Here is a 13,613-nt window from a genome sequence, read left to right as displayed (position 1 = left end):
TTTCATATATTTTTATAACAATATTTTTACAGTAAAAGATTTATGTAGAAGTTATGCAACTTTCTATCTAGTTGCTAGTTGTGCAAAATTAATATTAAAAGGATATGAATTTTATGATTTTTAAATTTTAGGATAACGACTCATGTGTTAGTATTATGTTCTAACTTTAATTATTATACACTAGTATTAAAACCCACGCGATGCGCGGATGGTACTTTTGAATATTAGCGTGATAATATTGTTCTTAATTATTTGCTCACTTCAATGCTATTAGCTATGGTAAATTTACTACATAAATAAGAAATATGGTCAAGGACGATGAATTTAAAAGGTAGTCATCTCAAACTCAAAAATTATATAGTTTCTAATCATACACTTTAGGAACTTTTTTTCCAGGATCCTAAACTGGGATGCTGTGGCATAAAGGCTGGAATATTGATTCTTTTTTTTTTTCATTATACAGAGGTGACATCAATATCTCATACATAAAACATATATAAAAAGTTTAAAGTTTCACAAGCACAAGTAGATATAGAAACCTTAACTACGCAAAGACACTTATTCAACTCTTGATTCATTCACTTAACTCACATATAACATTCAAAAGTTCCTTCTCATCATTCTGTGAATGATATAACAACATAAATATTCAAATGCGATATTTCAAAACATTCCAGTAGCTCTTCTAATATCAATCAAGTCGATAACATAAAGAGTCAAGTAACTTTAGATTATAAATCATGATTCTAAATGGCAGAAACCAAATTAAAATACAACTTAAACTACTTCTCCTTCGTACCAAACTACTTGCTAATGCAATTGTCTAAATAACCTTATTTCATGGATTTTTTCCTGTTTAATCACTCTTTTGACCTTATTACTTGATAATCATGCAAGATCATAATCCACTTCTACCACATATGATCCATTCTCGTCTCTACTTCTCTTGGCGGGATTCCTTGCAGGAGAAAGCATCTCATTATCAGCCATGACAACCTACAAAAAGAAAATAGTTAACAAATAATCAAAAAAGACAAATAAATTATTAAATCATATTGTAGATGAGAAGCAGAATGTATGAGATACTAAAGTCACCCTCATAAAATGAAAATGTCAGTTATACATAGAATCTTACATCCAATCACTATTAAGCTCGAGTTAATCAAGCCTAAATCTTCTAAAGGAAGACTCCTCCAACTACATTCATGCATGCTATCACACATCCTACCTCTTTGAGTAAGCATCAGGACTAAGAGTATATCCAAAAGGTATATAATAAGACAAATTCTTTCAGTGTAGTAATGAGATCTACCTTAAATTAACCGTAAACTTTCTTCTATGACTGTCGATGTGCTAAAAGGAGAGGGGATCAGGAAAACTTTCACCTATTTTTTTCTGTCATTCATTTGCTTTGACAAAATAGAAATATCTTCAGGTATTTCATCTAAAAGGCTCACACATTTCACACTTTGTGGTGCATTGACACCACTATATAATAACAAATTTCTGTTAAAGTTAAAGCTTTATCTCAGGAAAAAGTTAGATTCAGCAGGTCGAAAACTGTCTTCAACTTCGTGCTGGCTGTCATTGCATGATAAAACCAACATCACCAGAAGTTTAATGCCCGGACCTATAAACATGGGTTTTTCCTATTTAACAACAAATAATATGAAAAATTATACAGAATGTCCAGGATTTGGGTAAATGAGACATGCAACCGGACTGTGGTCAAACATATAGTAAAATTTTCCACTAACTGCAAAAGTCAAACATCCCATCACAAAGAATTAACTCTGGAAACACTAATATACATGTAACTGGGGAGCTTCTCGCCACCACAACAAATGAAGCAGTCAAAAACCAGAAAGATCCTTCTATACTTGGAAAATGGGAAGGAAAATAATGTTTCAGTTCTGGACATACTATAAACACCAAAATAAGTTATACTCTATATTAAATACTCTGTATAATGTTATCGTTCTCGCTGATCTTAACAACATTATAAACTTTCGCATGCACTTTAATATTGGAGCTCTTAACAGTCACTTTAACCATGACTTTTTTGTCAAGAATGTCATACAACTCCATTGGATAAGAACACTTATCAACAACACCAGAAGTCTAAGACCAGATTAGTGTTAGAAGTTCTAAAACACAAAAAAAAAGTACATTTACTAAACCATCCCTTAAATCATTAGCCTACTTTTCATTCTGGTAGACTGCATTACGTCATTTTATGATATACTTCTTATTTTGTTTCATTATCCATGTTAATTTAATAATAACAATATCATTTGTCTACAAAGATTGTTGCTGCCAAAAAATGCCAAAGGGAATGGTATCAAAAAATAATAGAGCTCTTCCTTTTGTGTGATATAACAAATGGCCATTTCCTATAACTATAAGGGTGTATTGAAGGTGCGAGTTAATTTTTACTACAATTTTACATATATACCATATTTACCTTAATTAAAAAAATATATTATCAATTAAAATGAAAAAAACATACATCTATTGAATTTGATTTAACTCATTAGCGGATTTTCCTATGAGTTTTATTGCTTCACGATCCTAGAGCAACAAAGATATAAAGCCAGTGTGATCCACTACTTGCACTTGAAGCTTGTACCTAAAAGACACGTTTAGAATAAGAAATTTAAACTTAAGTTTTATTTATTTTTTAAGTAAATAGAGAAGCTTATCAAAACTATGAATGGCAGAACTATCAAGGCGATCACATTTCTTGCAGTGAAATTTACTTCCAATTTTATCAACCTTCTTCGAGCATCTCTTGCACCCCAAATATGACCATTGTTTTTCAAGTTGCAGATTTACTACAGTCCCAACAATCCAAATTTGTCCTTCATGAAAAGAAGAATTAAAGTTAAAGCAATGTCTCTACCAAATTTGATTGTTAGAATATCTATCTAAATACCGAGGAGCATAAGCTGTGAAAATTTTATGATATTCCATTAGAAGATGATGTCCAAAACCAAATAGATATGTAACAATAAGCATCGATTCAATTAGTTCCGTTAATGTCGCTTATTAATTTTTGAATCTGAGATTGCGGTTTGAATCTGAGATTGAGGTAAGCATCCAAATTCAATTAGTTTTATTTATGTAGCTTATTAATTTGTTGATATGAGATTATGAGATTTGGTGTGACAACCCAAAGGGTCAACACCGGTTTTCTCCCCTTTTTCGTGCTTCCGAGGCCTTGAAAACCTCACCTCTAGTTGCCTCGATTTGCATGCACAGTCCGGGCGCGTAGCCGGAAAAGTTTATGTGTTAAATTATGTGAAATTTGATAAATTGTGGCTTTAAACTGGTTAAAATTTACTTTGGTCAATATTTTTGGGTAAACGGACTTGGACCCGTGATGTGACGGTCCCAGAGGATACATAGAAAATATGGGACTCGGGCGTATTCCCGGAATCGAAATTCGAGGACCTGAGCCCGAGAAATGAATTTTCAAAAGAAGTTATTTTTCTGAAATTATTAAGGAAATTTGAAATAAAAAATGAATTAGAAAGCATTGGTATCGGGCCCGTATTTTGGTTCCGGCGCCCGGTACAGGTCTTATATGTGGTTTAAGCACTTCCTGTAAAATTTGGTTGAAATCGGATGTCATTTGATGTGTTTCGGACCTAAAACTCTAAGTTTGAAAGTTTATGAAGTTTGGTGAAAAAGTGATAATTCTGGGGTTTGATTCCTCGTTAATGATGTTATTTTGGCAATTTAGTCGCATGGTTAAGTTTTTAGGATGTTTTTGAATTAGTGTGTGTGTTTGGTTAGGAGCCCCGAGGGCTCGGGAGTGTTTTGGAGGTGTTTTGGCCTTAGAAAAATTGCAGAAGTTTCAGTTCTGATGTTCTGGTATCCAGTTCTATGCGATCACATAGGTAGCATTGCGATCGCATAAAGTAATCCTTCAGGTGCCCCACATTTGTTCTATGTGATTGCATAGGTTCATCTGCGATCGCATAGCTTAGCCAGATCCTTCAATGCGAACGCAACCTTTATTCCGCGATCGCGTTTCATTAATTCCAAACGTGGCATGCACAGTCGTTTTCTTCTATGCATTCACAATCTCCCTCATGCGATCGCAATAGCCAACTTCCTTTCCACTAAGCGATCGCATAACTCCCTCCGCAATCGCATAGAGCAAATTCTGCCCAGTTATATTTTTTTAAAAACAGAAACATTAGCTACAGGATTTTTGCAAAATTTCACAAACTCTTTCTTCTCCAAGCTCTTAGGCGATCATTGAGGCGATTCTTCACCAAAATCTCTTGGGTTAGTAATTCTTTACTTGTTTTCTTACATTTCCTTCAACATCTATTGAAATCCTAGGCCTAAAACATGTTATTTAGGGTAGAAAATTTGGGAATTTGGGTAGAGTTAGGGCTTTTCGATTTCCTTTTATTTAGACCTTGTTTTGGGGTCGAATTTGAAAATAGATTGTATATCCGGGCTCGTATAGGAATGAGTAACATGGAATTGGTTCAAACCTCGTGTTTTGACCAAGCGGGCTCGGGGTCGATTTTTGGATTTTTGGGAAGATTGCTTGGAAAGCTATAATTAGGCATTGGGTTTGCATTGTTCAACATTTATTGATGTATTAAAGTCATTATTGTATAGATACAGTTGATTTGGAGCCGAATTCGAGAGGGAAAGTGGTTGTTGTGGATTGATTCGGCCGTGGAAGTTGAGGTAAGTGTTCGGTCTAACCTTAGCTTGAGGGATTAGGAGTTGAGTCGTATTTGCTACCTGCTTCTTGTTGAGTACGACGTATAGGCATGGTAACGAGTATCTATACGTTGGTGTCAAGCATGACCGTGGGTCTTAAATTGGAAGTTGTTGTTTTCTTGAACGACACCTTTATGCTTTAATTAATGATCTTCTATGATTGAGCATTTCCATTAACTGAACTGAGTACCAGCTAAGTGAGATTGGTTATAGCTGATTCTCCCTTGTCGGGATGACTATTTCGATATTGTTGTTCCCTTTCCGAGAAATTATTATATTACTTCTGTTCCCTTGAGGGGATTTCTTGTGATTGTGTGATGAGCTGTAAAAGGGAGCGGGTGGTACGCCTACCACAAGATATTATGAAATAGGAGCGGGTGGTACGCCTACCATAAGATATTGATTGAAATGGGAGCGGGTGGTATGCCTACCACAAATGATATTTAAATGGGAGCGAGTGGTATGCCAACCACAAATGATATTGAAATGGGAGCGAGTGATACACCTACCACAAATGATATTGAAATGGGAACGGGTGGTACGCCTACCACGAGTCATGATGAAATGGGATCGGGTTGCATGCCTGCAACAAGATAAATTGAACATGAAAGTTGTCTTATTTCCTTTATTCTGTGTTAGAAGCTAGATTGTAGATGTTTACCCTTCTATCTCTGATATTTTGTTTTTATTTGCTAACCCCAGAGCATGTTTCCCCTCCCATCTTTAATTGTTTACTTTCCATTGTTTTCCATTGTATTTGTGTGTGTGTATATATATATATATATATCTGCACAGGTTTATCTGGAGTCTGGGTCTAGCCTCGTCACTACCTCACCGGGGTTAGGCCGGACACTTACCAACACATGGGGTCGGTTGTGCTGATGCTACACTCTGTGCTCTTTTGCACAGATCACGGAGTTGGAGCAGCCTTTGGGAAGCAGCAGTAGATCGGGAGTAGGCCTTCAGTCCAGAGACACCGAGGTAGCCTTGCTGTCGTTCGCAGGCCCGAAGTCTCTCTCTCTTTATTCAGTTTGTTATCTTTTATACCGACACAAACAATTCATAATTTTCTTTCAGACGATTGTATTTAGTAATCTTAGAAGTTTGTGAGCATTGTGACACCAATCTTGGGTAGAGGATTTTGTTAAACTTTCCGCATTTCTATTCAATTTTTATAGAAGTTAAGACTTCCGCTTGAAATTTTTTATTATGTTGCCTTTATTACATGTTGATAATTATGGAAAAGGAATGTGTGTTAAATGGGAAGTAATTTAAGTTGGCTTGCCTAGCTCCTATTAGTAGGCGCCATCACGACCCCCGAGGGTAGGGAAATTCGGGTCGTGACAAGATGGTGTCAGAGCTCTAGGTTACATAGGTCTCACAACTCACGGACAAGCTCAGTAGAGTCTGAGGGATCGGTACGGAGATGTATGTATTTATCCCCCAGGGGCTACCGAGTTAGGAAAACTTCAGTTTTGTTCTTTCTTGTCATGCGGTTATGTTTCCCCAATACTGATTGAATCTCTACTCCGTTCTTTCATAGATGGAGAGAACACGCGCTTCCTCATCTACCGCTCAGCAGCCCGAGCCCCCAACAATGGCTCCCACTAGGGGCAGAGGCTGAGGCCGAGGTCGTACTAGAGGCCAAGGTAGGGGTAGAGCTCAGCCCCGAGTAGCAGCACCAGTGACGGAGCCTCAGGTTGATTTTTGAGGAGGAGGTTCCGTCCCCAACAGTTCTGATAGGCCCATCTCAGGTCCTAGAGGGGTTCATTGCCACCCTAATTCTTCAAGACGCTCTGGTTCGATTGGTGGGCCTTATGGAGAGGGTCACCCAAGTAGGTTTGCTTCCTGTAGCACCAGCCACTTCCCAGGTTGGAGGAGGGGCTCAGACTCTTGCTACACGCACTCCGAAGCAAGTAGCTCCCCAGATTCAGACTCTAGCGGTTCAGCCAGTTGGAGTAGTTCGGCCGGGTGCCATAGCTCAAACCGGCGATAGAGCGGCTATGTCCGCTGATGCTTTGTGGAGACTAGATAGGTTCACCAAGCTCTTCACTTCTACTTTTAGCGGTGCATCCACTGAGGATCCCCAGGATTATCTAGACAGCTGCCACGAGGTTTTCAGGAACATGGGTATTGTTGAGACCAATGGGGTTGATTTTGCTACATTTCTCCTGTCTGGATCCGCCAAGACTTGGTGGAGGGATTATTGCTTAGCGAGACCAGCCGGATCACCATCTTTGACTAGGGAGCAGTTTACAATGTTGTTTCTGGAGAAGTTTCTCCTTGTTACTCAGAGAGAGGCCTATCGAAGGCAGTTTGAGCACCTCTAGCAGAGTTCTATGACTGTTACCAGTATGAGACTAGGTTCATCGATCTAGCTCGCCATGCTCTTGTCATACTTCCCACCGAGAGAGAGAGAGGGTGAGAAGGTTTATTGATGGTCTGATTCAGCCAATTCCACTTCAGATGGCCAAGGAGGCTGGGAGTGAGATTACATTTTAGGAGGCGACCAATATGGCCCGCAAAGTTGAGATGGTTCTGTCATAGGGAGGTGGTCATGGGTCGGATAAGCGGCCCTGTCATTCAGGTAGATTCAGTGGTACCTCGTCTGGAGGTAGAGATTCATATGGTAGAGGCCATTCTCCTAGGCCCTTTCAGTCAGCTCTTCAGGTCTCCCATGGTACTTCAGGTGGTCGTGGTTATCGGACACACTATTCTGATTATCAGCCTTACAGTGAACCATCAACACCTATCAGTGCACCGCCGCTTCAGAATTTCCATGGTCGTCAGCTCTAGCAGCCGAGGGCTTATTTTACTTATGGAGACACGAGGCACATTTCTAGGTATTTCCCTCGAGCTTCGAGCAGTTCTCTACATCAGGGTTCTCGTGCTATGGTTCAGGCACCAGATGTTCCACAAACTGCCCAACCAGCTAAAGGTGGGGGTAGAGGTGCTAGAGGTGGAGGTAGAGGTCCTAGAGGTAGAGCTCAGGCCGCTAGAGGTGGAGGCCAGCCAGTAGCAGGCTGTCCCAGAAAGGTAGTTCAGGGCGGTGGGGCCCAGCCCCGATGTTATGCACTTCCAGCTAGGCCCGAGGCTGAGTCTTCAAATGCAGTCATTACAGGTACTATACTGGTTTGTGATAGAGATGCTTTAGTGCTATTTGATCCACGGTCTACGTATTCGTATGTGTCATCTTATTTTGCATCGTACCTGGTCATGCCTAGTGATTTATTGAGTATTTGTGTTTACGTGTCTACGCCGATGGGTGATTCTATTGTGGTCGACAGAGTTCATCGTTCTTGTATTGTAATGTTTGGGGGTCTTGAGACCCGTGTTGATTTGTTTCTTTTAGACATGGTCAACTTCGATGTTATATTAGGAATGAATTGGTTATCCCCGTACCATGCTATCTTGGATTGCCATGCCAAGACCGTGACCTTAGCCTTACCGAATTTTCCCCATTTAGAGTGGAGAGGGACTTCTGGTCATTCTACATGCAGTGTGATCTCGTGTGTGAAGGCTCGGCATATGGTCGAGAAGGGGTGTTTGGCCTATTTGGCGTATGTTCACGATTGTAGCATGGAGGTCCCTTCTATTGATTCTGTGCCCATTATTCGGGAGTTTCCTAAGGTTTTCCCTTCAGACCTGCCGGGTATGGCACCCGATAGGGATATCAACTTCCGTATCGATCTAGCTCCGGGCACTCAGCCCATTTATATCCCGCCATATGGTATGGCCCCGTCAGAGTTGAAAGAGTTAAAGGAACAGTTGCAGGATTTGCTTGAGAAAGGTTTCCTTAGACCCAACATTTCGCCTTGGGGTACGCCAGTTTTGTTTGTAAAGAAAAAGGATGGTTCGATTGTGCGTTGATTATCGGCAATTGAACAAGGTTACAATTAAGAATAAGTATCCACTGCCAAGGATTGATGATTTGTTTGATCAGCTTCAGGGTGCCAAGGTATTTTCGAAGATTGACTTGAGATCTGGCTACTATTAGTTGAGGATTAGGGCATCCGATGTACCTAAGACAGCATTCCGCACTCGGTACGGGCATTATGCGTTCTTGGTTATGTCATTTGGGTTGACCAATGCCCCAACAACCTTTATGGATTTGATAAACCGAGTGTTTAGGCCTTATTTGGACTTGTTCGTGATAGTCTTCATTGATGATATTTTGATATATTCCCGTAGCCGAGAGAAGCACGAGCAACATCTTAGAGTGATCCTTCAGACCTTGAGGGATAGTCAGTTATATGCTAAGTTCTCGAAGTGTGAGTTCTGGTTGAGCTCAGTTACATTTCTGGGTCATGTCGTATCACCAGAGGGTATTCAGGTTGATCTGAAAAAGATTGAGGCAGTCAAGAACTGGCCTAGACCAGCATCAGCTATAGAGATTCAGAGTTTCTTGGGATTGGCAGGCTACTATCGTCGATTCGTGGAGGGGTTCTCATCTATTACGGCCCCGATGACCAGGTTGACCCAGAAGGGTGCCCAGTTCAGATGGTCGGATGAGTGTGAGGCGAGCTTTCAGAGGCTCAAGACATCCCTGACTACGGCACCAGTGTTGGTTTTGCCCATAGGTTCAGGGCCTTATACAGTCTATTGTGATGCATCTCGTATTGGACTTGGTGCAGTGTTGATGTAGGATGGCAAGGTCATTGCCTGTGCTTCGAGGCAGTTGAAGGTTCTTGAGAAGAACTATCCAGTGCATGATTTGGAGTTGGTAGCTATTGTATATGCTTTGAAGATTTGGAGGCATTATCTATATGTGTGATGTGTGAGGTTTACACTAATCACAAGAGTCTTCAGTACTTGTTCAAGCAGAAAGAGTTGAATTTGAGGCAGAGGAGGTGGTTAGAGTTATTGAAGGATTATGATGTTACTATCTTGTATCACTCGGGAAAGGCCAATGTGGTGGCCGATGCATTGAGTAGGAAGTCCGCCAGCATGGGTAGTCTTGCTTATATTCCAGTCAGCCAGAGATCGCTTGCTTTGGATGTTCAGGCCTTGGCCAATCGTCTTGTGAGGTTGGATATTTCTGAGCCTAGCAGAGTGTTAGCTTGCACGGTTGCTCGTTCTTCATTATTGGAACGTATTCGTGAGAAGCAGTTTGATGATCTCCATTTGTGTGTCCTGAGAGACACGGTGCAGCGTAGAGGTGCCAAGAAGGTGACTTTAGGTGATGATGGTGTTTTGAGATTGCAGGGGCGAGTTTGTGTGCCCAATGTTGATGGGATACGAGAGTTGATCTTAGCGTAGGCCCATAGTTCTCAGTATTCTATTCACCCGGGCGCCGCAAAGATGTATCAGGATCTAAGGCAGCACTATTTGTGGCATAGAATGAAGAATGATATAGTTGCATATGTGGCTCGATGTTTGAACTGTCAGCAGGTTAAGTATGAGCACCAGAGGCTCGGTGGCTTATTTCAGAGGATTGAGCTTCCCGAGTGGAAGTGGGAGAGGATTACCATGAATTTCGTTACTGGACTTCCGATGACTCGGAAGAAGTTCGATGCAGTTTGGGTCATTGTTGATAGGCTGACCAAGTCAGCGCATTTTGTTCCTATTGCAGCCACCTATTCGTCCGAGAGATTAGCTGAGATCTATATAAGGGAGATTGTTCGCCTTCATGGGGTGCCTATATCTATTATTTTGGACCAGGGTACGTAGTTTACCTTGCATTTCTGGAGAGCGGTTCAGCGAGAGTTGGGCACCCAGGTTGAGTTGAGTACAACATTTCATCCCCAGATGGACGGTCAGTCCGAGAGGACTATTTAGATTCTTGAGGATATGCTCTGAGCCCGTGTCATAGATTTTGAAGGCTTGTGGGACCAGATTTTTCCTTTAGTAGAGTTCGCCTACAACAACAGCTACTAGTCCAACATTCAGATGGATCCTTATGAGGCATTGCATGGTAGGCGATGTCGGTCTCCAGTCAGATGGTTTTAGCCGGGAGAGGCTCGGTTATTGGGTATGGATTTGGTTCAGGAGGCCTTGGATAAGGTCCGTATTATTCAGGATAGGCTTCCTACAGCTCGGTCCAAGCAGAAGACTTATGCAGACCGCAATGTTCGAGATGTTGCTTTTATGGTTGGTGAGCGAGTATTGCCCCATGTGTCGCCTATGAAGGGAGTGATCAGATTCGGGAAGAAGGGCAAGCTTAACCCTAGGTTCATTGGTCCATTTGAATTCTTGATCGTGTGGGAGAGGTGGCTTATAGACTTGCCTTGCTGCCTAGCTTGTCAGCAATGTACCTAGTGTTTCATGTATCTATGCTGCAGAAATATCACAACGATCCATCGCACGTATTAGATTTCAGCACTGTCCAATTGGACAAGGATCTATCTTATGAGGAGGAGCCAATGGCTATTCTAGACCGGCAGGATCGACAATTGAGGTCGAAGAGTTTTCCTTTAGTGCGTGTTCAGTGGAGAGGTCAGCCTCCTGAGGTATCGACTTGGGAGTCCGAGTCAGATATGCGGAGCCGTTATCCTCATCTATTTCCCGACTCAGGTACTTCTTTCTTTTGTCCGTTCGAGGATGAATGGTTGTTTTAGAGGTGGAGAATGTGACGACCCAGAGGGTCATCACCGGTTTTCTCCCTTATTCCACGCTGCCGCGGCCTTGAAAACCTCACTTCTAGTTGCCTCGATTTGCGTACGCAGTCCGGCGCGTAGCCGGAAAAGCTTATGTGTTAAATTATGTGAAATTTGGTAAATTATGGCTTTAAAATGGTTAAAGTTGACTTTGGTCAACATTTTTGGGTAAACGGACCCATGATGTGATGGTCCCGAAGGGTCCGTAGAAAAATATGGGACTCGGGCGTATTCCCATAATCGAAATCCGAGGTCCGGAGCCCAAGAAATGAATTTTCAAAAGAAATTGTTTTTCTGAAATTATTAAGGAAATTTGAAATAAAAAAATAAATTAGAAAGCATTGGTATCGGGCCCATATTTTGGTTCCGGTGCCCGGTACAGGTCTTATATGTGGTTTAAGCGCTTCATGTAAAATTTGGTTGAAATCGGATGTCATTTGACGTGTTTCAGACCTAAAACTCTAACTTTGAAAGTTTATGAAGTTTGGTGAAAAAGTGATGATTTTGGGGTTTGATTTCTTGTTTATGCTATTATCTTGGTGATTTAGTCGCATGGTTAAGTTTTTAGGATGTTGTTGAGTTAGTGTGTGTGTTTGGTTAGGAGCCCCGAGTGCTCGGGAGTGTTTTGGAGGTGTTTCGGAGTGGTTTTGGCCTTAGAAAAATTGCAGAAGTTTCAGTTCTGATGTTCTGGTATCCAGTTCTATGCGATCGCATTGGTAGCATTGCGATCGCATAGAGTAATCCTTCAGGTTCCCCACATTTGTTCTATGCGATTGCATAGATTCATCCGCGATCGCATAGCTTAGCCAGATCCTTCAATGCGAACGCAACCTTTATTCCGCGATCGCGTTTCATTAAGTTCAAACCTGGAGTGTACAGTCGTTTTCTTCTATGCGTTCGCAATCTCCCTCATGCGATCACAATAGCCAACTTCCTTTCCACTATGCGATCGCATAACTCCCTTCGCGATCGCATAGAGCAAATTCTGCCCAGTTATATTTTTAAAAAAATAGAAACAATAGCTACGGGATTTTTGCAAAATTTCACAAACTCTTTCTTCTCCAAGCTCTTAGGCGACCATTGAGGCGATTCTTCACCAAAATCTCTTGGGTTAGTAATCCTTTACTTGTTTTCTTCCATTTTTTTCAACATCTATTGAAATCCTAGGCCTAAAACATGTTATTTAGGGTAGAAAATTTGGGGATTTGGGTAGAGTTAGGGCTTTTCGATTTTCTTTGATTTAAGCCTCGTTTTGGGGTCGAATTTGAAAACAGATTGTATATCCGAGCTCGTGGGGGAATGGGTAACATGGAATTGGTTCGAACCTCGTGTTTTGACCAAGCGGGCCCGGGGTCGATTTTTGTGTTTTTGGGAAGATTGCTTGGAAAGGCATTGGGTTCGCATTGTTCAGCATTTATTGATGTATTGTAGTCATTATTGTATAGATATAGTTGATTTGGAGCCAAATTCGAGAGGTAAAGCGGTTGTTGTGGATTGATTCGGCCGTGAAAGTTGAGGTAAGTGTTCGGTCTAACCTTAGCTTGATGGGATTAGGAGTTGAGTCGTATTTCCTACCTTCTTCTTGTTGAGTACGACGTATAGGCATGGTGACGAGTATTTATACGTTGGTGTCAAGCATGACCGTGGGTCTTAAATTGAAATTTTTTGTGTTCTTGAACGACACCTTGTATGCTTTAATTAATGATCATCTATGATTGAGCATTTCCATTAACTGAACTGAGTACCAGCTAAGTGAGATTGGTTATACTTGATTCTCCCTTGCAGGGATGACTATTTCGATATTGTTGTTCCTTTTCAGGGAAATTATTATATTACTTCTGTTCCCTTGATGGGATTTCTTGTGATTATGTGATGAGCTGTAAAAAGGAGCGGGTGGTATGCTTACCACAAGATATTATGAAATGGGAGCAGGTGGTACGCCTACCACAAGATATCGATTGAAATGGGAGCGGGTGGTACACCTACCACAAATGATATTGAAATGGGAGCGAGTGGTATGCCTACCACAAATGATATTGAAATGGGAGAGAGTGGTACGCCTACCACAAATGATATTGAAATGGAAATGTGTGGTACGCCTATCATAAGTCATGATGAAATGGGATCGGGTTGCACGCCTGCAACAAGATGAATCGAACATGAAAGTTGTCTTATTTCCTTTATTCTGTGTTAGAAACTAGATTGTAGATGTTTACCCTTCTATCTTTGATATTTTTTTTTATTTGCTAACCCCAGAGCATGTTTCCC

This window comes from Nicotiana sylvestris, chromosome 9, assembly GCF_000393655.2.
Source record: "Nicotiana sylvestris chromosome 9, ASM39365v2, whole genome shotgun sequence".
Classification (NCBI taxonomy): domain Eukaryota; kingdom Viridiplantae; phylum Streptophyta; class Magnoliopsida; order Solanales; family Solanaceae; genus Nicotiana; species Nicotiana sylvestris.
This window is presented reverse-complemented; position numbering follows the sequence as displayed.